Source organism: Lotus japonicus, chromosome 1 (assembly GCF_012489685.1).
Source record: "Lotus japonicus ecotype B-129 chromosome 1, LjGifu_v1.2".
NCBI classification, from domain to species: domain Eukaryota; kingdom Viridiplantae; phylum Streptophyta; class Magnoliopsida; order Fabales; family Fabaceae; genus Lotus; species Lotus japonicus.
This window is the reverse complement of record NC_080041.1, coordinates 29,533,062-29,540,518: the sequence shown is the minus strand read 5'-3', so window position 1 is coordinate 29,540,518 and position 7,457 is coordinate 29,533,062. Positions and strand designations below refer to the sequence as shown.

General features: G+C 34.9%; 1 pseudogene; it reads right to left on the bottom strand.

The window, feature by feature from the left end:
- Positions 1–1,719: 1,719 nt before the first annotated feature.
- LOC130732175 (uncharacterized) lies at positions 1,720–4,058 on the bottom strand (annotated as a pseudogene).
- Between the last annotated feature and the right edge of the window lie 3,399 nt (positions 4,059–7,457).

Below are 7,457 nucleotides of genomic sequence, written 5' to 3'. Positions count from 1 at the left end.
AAGGATTGGAAATTGGAAATGTAGAAGAAGAGATGGTGGCCTCTAGGTAGATGGGAGGAGTCTGCAGCGGGTGCGGTGGCACTCCATGGACCTTTAAGGAGGTTGTTGTTAAGGTTCTGCTCAATGAGGTGGAGATCGAGATGGGAGGAGGGAAGGCGCAGCCACACAAAAAAATTCACGCAAACGGTGGAGCAGGAGTGCCGACAAGGACAACGATGGCCACACTAGAGTAGGAGACGGTGGAGGCCATGAGAGTGTGAGAACCGTGAGAAAATTTCTGAGTGTTTTTTTTCTGAGAGAGTATGAGTGAATCAATTGTTTTAGTGTTTGGACTTGGAAACTTTTAACCTACTAGTGTCTATAGTTGAAAATATATGTCTCAACACAAATTACAAAAAATGTAATCTAGTTCAAATGTCTAAAACCTTCTCTTTTGGAGAAAAGTCTCAGGTTCGAATCTATGGGAGAACAATTGTCCATTTTTAAAAACAAAAGATTTAGCGACATAATTGATGTTAGCTTCCGTCGCTAACATCTTACAAAATTTTAATTCCTTCGCTAACAGCGAGGGATTTGTTTCCCTCGCTAAATCGCGTTTTTAATGTAGTGTGAGGGAGTGTTCTGAAATAGATGAAAGCATGAGAGAATCGTCATTCTGTTGCACAATTTAATTTGAGTCTCCTTATGTGTAATTAATGGGAAAAGGTCAAGGCAGTTTTCTTAGTGTATATAGTCAGTTGGCCATATAGTATACCCTTGTACAAGATCTCTTTTTTTAGCCCATTAGAGCCAAAAAATTGAAAAACTTCTTGTATATAATCCCAAGCTCAAAAGAAAAAGAATGTCTCTTCTTTACTTTTTAAGTTAAGAGAGCATGCATGATTGGATTTTATACAAGTGTGAAAGTTGGGGGGAGTGGAGGCTAGTAGCATTTTGTTTTAGAATTATCAATTTCTCAATTTTGTGTGTTTGAAAAGAAAAAAAAGGTGTATATAAAAAAGAAAATACAAAAAGAAAAGAAAAGAAAAGAAAGTGAATGATTGAGGAATTTAGTGAAAAGAAAAAGAATTGTGGTTCAACATGTGACAAAATAGGACAGAAAGTAAATTGGTATAGAGGAGAGTTCTTTGTTCATAAGTTGTGTAAGTTACATCATAATTGCTTTCTTGGTTTGAAGTGTTTGAATATCCAGAAAAACCAATGTTTCTTTCAAAATCAGTCTTCATTACAACCCTTGAAGTCCTTAGTGATCCTTGATTGACCACACAAGTGTGATGATTGTGAGACATGTAACAAATTTAAATTATTGTTGGCCAATGAGTATTTTGTGTTACATTGACCCTATGTTGGTTGTACAAATTTAATTACCAAATAAAGTGGAAATTCCCTTGATTTAAAAAGCTATAGATAGTGTGATTTTCCCATTGAATTCATGATGAATTATTGTAATTTGTGGAAAAAATGAAAGTTTGAGATCATACAAAGTGAAGGTTCAAGGAATTGTGATATTTGTTTGTTCATGCTTTTAGGAAACCATTGTCAGGTACGGTCCCGACATTTTGGAGGCCCTAGGCAAATAATAAAAATGGACCCCTAATAATTATTTTTTTAAAGAACATTATCTATTTAAATTGTAAATAACATCAACAACTTAAAAAATATGTGACTAACATAAACAAACGTCATATTCTAGTCAATATTATCCAAAAAAAAAATTAACTACTTAAAAAAAGCCTCTCTCCTAGCATTTTTTGAAGCAAAATTTTCAATCAAGTCTTCATATTGTATATTCTCCAATAAATTATTCTCAATTGCTATCAATGCTAACCCATTAAGCCTTTTTTGTAACATGGTAGACCGCAAGTAAGACTTCAACAGCTTCAATTTTAAAAAACTTCTTTCTGCAGAGGCAACTGTCACAAGAATAGTCAATAAAATTCTATATGCAATAATTGTATTAGGGAAAAAATCCATGCCTTTCAAAAATCTCAATATATCAATAGGTCCAATATTACTTGCAGGCAGCATATCTCTTAGTAACCTTAACTCCATACATAATTGTTTCCCATCAATATCACATTGCTCATTATGTTTCAATGTCTCTTCAATATGAATACAACAAGACTCTAAAGTTGCATTGTTCAATGATTGTAAATTTTAAGAAGTATATAAGAAACCAAAAACACTTTCATATTGTTGGTATTGCTCAAATCTCTTATTAAGAGATACAATAGCTTGATCAACAAGGTAAAGAAAAAAATTAACTCTAAATGATTCCTCTTCAGATAGCTCAACTGATGGGGTATTCAAATTCTCATCAAACTGTCTTTTTCTTTTGATTATACGCCTTTGAGGAAATATTGGATCAATATTCAATTCAATGGTAATTTCCATAGCATAACTCAAGGCATTTTTAAAACCGGTTTTCCTATATTCCTTAAAAAATGAAATCAATCCCGTAATTTTTTTCATAGCAACATCAATAACCATATCTCTTGATTGTAAAAGCTTGCTAACCACATTAATTGCAGATAATATTTCAAACCAAATAATTATCGCGATTAAAAACTCAAAATCACCAAGCTCATTTGTTGCTAAGGATTTAGCTTCACTTCTTATTTTAGAATCAAGATCCTTATCTGTTGCTTCAAGTAAAGCTTCTCTAAAATCTGACATTTGAGTTTAAATAGCTGGAACACTATCTACATGACTCTCCCAACGAGTGGATGACAATGATTTTGGAGTCAAACATTTTACATTATCTTTCAAAATTTGTCATCTCTTAGTAGAATTAGCAAAAATAGTATAAATGCGTTGAACAACGCCAAAAAAGCACTTTAGCTTTAGCACAAGAGTTAGCCATATCACACAATGTCAAATTAAGACTATGACAAGCACACAGAGTATAAAAGGCTCTTTGATTTATGTCTAAAAAATTCTTTTGTACACCTTGATGTTTGCCTTTCATATTAGACCCATTATCATAACCTTGTCCCCACACATCAAATATGTCAAGATCAAGATTTTTCAATTCATCTTGTAAAACATCAAATAGCCCTTGACCTGTTGTATCATTGACATTCAAAAATCCTAAAAAAGATTCTTCAACACTAACAGAATTTGACGAAATATCCACATATCGTATTATCAAAGACATCTCCTCTTGGTGACTAACATCAGGTGTACAATCAAGTATCACTGAGAAATATTTTGCTTGTTTGATTTTTCTAATGATTTCATTTTTAATTGCAGAAGCAAGCAAAAGTATTAACTCATTTTGAATTTTATGCCCAAGAAAGTGAACATGAATATTATCATCTGTAATACGCCTAACATGTTCTTGGACAATTGGGTCAAATTAGCTAACATTTCAATTAAGCCTAAAAAATTCCCATTGCTATTTTGGTACAATCTCTCATTAGAACCACGAAAGGCCAAATTATATTTAGCAAGAAATTTCACTATTGAAATAATTCTTTTTAAAACATTTTTCCAGTGTTCCTTTTCTTTCTCAATCAACCTTTGAGTTGTCTTATCAATATTTTGAAAATTTTGCATTCTTTTACGCAACTCATACCAAGTAGTCATATTTTGAACATGTTCCATGCCTGTCTCATGTTCTCTAAGTCTTCCACCAACATGTGACCAAGTACAAAAACCCTCATTTGCTAATTGACCTTTACCAATCCCTCTTTTAAAAATTTTACAACAAAAACAAAATACTTTATCAACTTTTTAGAATAAACAAGCCAATCTCTATCACATTTCTCTCCATTTGTTAAAACTCTAGTATACAAATTAGCCGTAAAACGTCTAGATGATTTATCTTTAGGACCCTTTAGAATAGACAAATCTCTTTTAGGACCTTTTGTTGCTAATAAATCAATCATTCTAGACTCAAGAGTATCCCATATTGTTGGATCAAATATGTCTATGTCATCACCATTGTCATTAGCATTATCAACATCTAAATTTACATTTTCAGTAGCATTAACATTAGCATTTTCCTCCATATTTTCAGCATCTAAATTAACATTTTCAGTAGCATTTTCCTCCATATTTTCAATAGAAATCATATTTTCAATAATTCCAACATCAACATTTTGATTTTCAATGGGAATTTGTGGTTCTCTTATAATAAATTTTTTAAGAGCTCTTGATTGAGATCAAGTTAACTCATCAAGTCTTTTCTTTTTCTTACGTTTCTCACATCCAGAATCAAACTTTCTAATCTTATGAGGCAATTTAGGAGGCATAGAGGAATAATGAAAACAAATTTAGAACCTGAAATAGTGAAATTTCTCACTTTCTCACCGTTCTTGATCAATTATGCACCGTTGAAGTTGAACTGGTAAAAAAAAAATTAAGAGACAATTAATAACATGTTGATCAATTAATAACATCATTCAGAGGCAATAACAGTAGAGGCAGAGCATAGCAATTAGCAATTGAAGGTATGAAAAATGGTAGAAAGGGGGAGTTTGAATAACGTTTTCAAGATAAAACTTCCACCTTAAAGATTTTGGCAAATCTTTCGAAACAAACTATGTGCTAAAGATAAAAGATAGAAAAGCACACAAGGATTTTATCCTGGTTCACTTGATAAACCACTCAAGCTAATCCAGTCCACCCGTTAAGGTGATTTCTTCCTTCTTAGAATGAAGGCAATCCACTAATCAGGTATGTGTTACAACTGCACTTGAAACCTACAAGTGACTAACAATACACTGACTTAGCTCACACTAAGATTCACTCTCTTAGTCTTCTCTAGGATCCGATCAACCTTGATCTCCTAAAGGCAAACTATACAACTGTATATGAAGTTATTGTTTACAAAGAAAGTGCTTCTAAAAAGCTTATAGTAAACACAATGAAATTCAAGATGAAAGAAAGCTTAGAAGGATTTGAATATTTCTTGCGCGTGTGTGAATGCTTCTAGCCGCTTCTTTCAATCTTCAGCCTCTATTTATACTCCAAGGATTAAGGTTGAACGTTGCATGGAAATGCTACCGTTGGAGGGCAGTTCTGGAAATTCCAGCTTCTGCTGTGGCTGAGGATGTTAGGTAGGTCGTCAGGATAGTACACTTTGCTTTTGTACTTTGGATAGTGACTTGACCTTAACCTCGTAGACTTCTGATCAGAGGAGCGCTTCGTGTTGGAACTTATGAAGCTGATTGATCAGAGTCAGAGGGAAGCTTGGATCCTCTGACCGTTGTACCTTCTGATCTTCACTTCAGAGGATCAGTACATGGTCTTCAGAGCCAGTTGCTTCTGGACTTCAGAGTCTTCACTCTTCAGAGTCTGGATCGTCAGAGTCTTCTTCACCATCAGAGCTTCTGAGCCTTCAGAGTCTCTTGGTTGTCAGATCTTCTGGATCATCAGATCTTCAAGTGAGCTGAGTCCTAATCAGAGCTTGATTTACTTCAGATCTTCTGAAGCTTTTCCACTGTTCAGACTGAACATGGACAATGCGAAAGCGATTCTTGGGTCACTCTTTAAGCACAGTGCTTCTGATTTGTGTGAGATGAAATAGAGGTCAGAGCCTGTAAATAACACACTCAGAAAAACACGTTAGAGTACCACAATTGTTCATATCAAAAGGTTAACTTGTAATCATCAAAACATAGAGTTGTACTACTAGATCAAAACTTGATCTTACAGGAATAACATAAGAGGCAAAGGCGCAGAGCATAGCAAATTACTGAAATTAGCAATAAACCAAAAGCCTAAAACAGTACGTACTAATAAGATGTGTAACTTACGAGTTGAACTCCTATAAGCAAAATAGTTGCTGCAGTGTGCACGAGTTTCCACTACCTGGCAAATGACAATCAATCAGTTCCACAATTTTCACATGCCAAAAACTCATGCAGTACAAAAGTAAGAATAACAACAAAACAAGCCAAAGCCATCACTCTCAAGTGAAGATTCTTGAACAGTAATCAAACAAGATACAAATTTGTATCAACAATTAATAATTATTGAAGTTAAATCAATTATAACTTCATGAGTAGCATTATTCAAGTTGAACAGTAAAAATTTGCATCATATATCATTTCTAAAATTTTCAATTTTCCATCAATCCCTTTCATCCCCACAAGATGCAAAGTAAGTAAAAGCAAAACTTTAAAATAAAAAGAGAATAAGAAATTGAAGAGAGAAGAAAGGTACCAGAGTTGAGGGACGGAGGAGGATATAAATTATCTCCTACGTCAGTACCTTGAAGCAAAAATAAAAACGAAGCAGAACTGCAGAAGCAAAACGAAGCAGGCAAGCAGAGGCGCCGGCGGCCAGGGGCGCGGACGCGCGGTTGAAGCAGCGGCGGACCGGCGGTGGGTGACTCAAGTCGTCTTTTTGACGTTTCAGTGCTCTGTACTCTTCACGTTTCAGTTTCAGTGTTTCATTCACCGTTTCAATTTCACTGTTTCTAATTAAAAATAGTACTAAGGTTTAAAATGGGTGGGTAAATGGGTTAGTGGGCCAAAGTGCCAAACAAAAAAAAATCCGTTTGTGGGTCTGCCAAAGTGGGTTAGTGGGCCAAAGTGTCAAATAAACAAATATTTTGGGGCCCTTTCTTTTTGGAGGCCCTGGGCTGTGGGCCTGCCTGCACAGGCCCAGGGCCGGCCCTGACCATTGTACATATCTTTTTGTGGATCAAAACCTTTTGTTTGAGGGAAAATAAAGTTCTAAGTTGTGGGAGTTGATAAATGTCAAATTTACCTTGTTTTCTATTGTTATTTTAGTACTTATATTTGTGATTCATGAGAAATATATTGAAAACTTACCCTCTTTTGATTAAGAACTTATAAATTTGTGAAATTAAGTTATAATGTGTTTAAAGTTTGATTTCAATCTTAAACATTGTAATTTTGTTGTAGAAGGTAAAGTTTCAAAGAAAAATGAGGATTTGAGGAAACTTGGTGCTAAGCAACAACCAATGGTGCTAAGCACCGTTTAGACATTGAAGAAAATAACAACTCTCTTGATATGATGCTTAGCATCATAGAAGGTGTGCTGAGCACCTGAAGCGGTTTGAAAAAAAATAACAACTCTGTTGAAATGGTGCTAAGCACATAGAAGGGGTGCTAAGCACCTAAGGCAGTTTGAAGAACCTTTACTTGAAGGAAAGTGGGTGCTTAGCACCCAAACTATGGTGCACCCTAGATGAAGGTGACAACTAATAAGCAACTAGATGAAGTGCTGAGCACCCAGAAAGTGGTGCTAAAGGAAGGAAGAGAGATTGAGAACCTTCGCACTCTCCGTTGAGCTGAGAATACGACGACGACGACATAGAACATCTTCTTCTTCTTTGTATATCTTGTAAGCTTTAAAGCTTCCATGGAAATGGATACCTAAACCTCTAGTGTTGGGATACATGGTATTAGCCTACCTTCGATCCTTCAGTATTTACTTATCAATGACTTTCATTAACCCTCCAAACCAGGCCACAACATAAT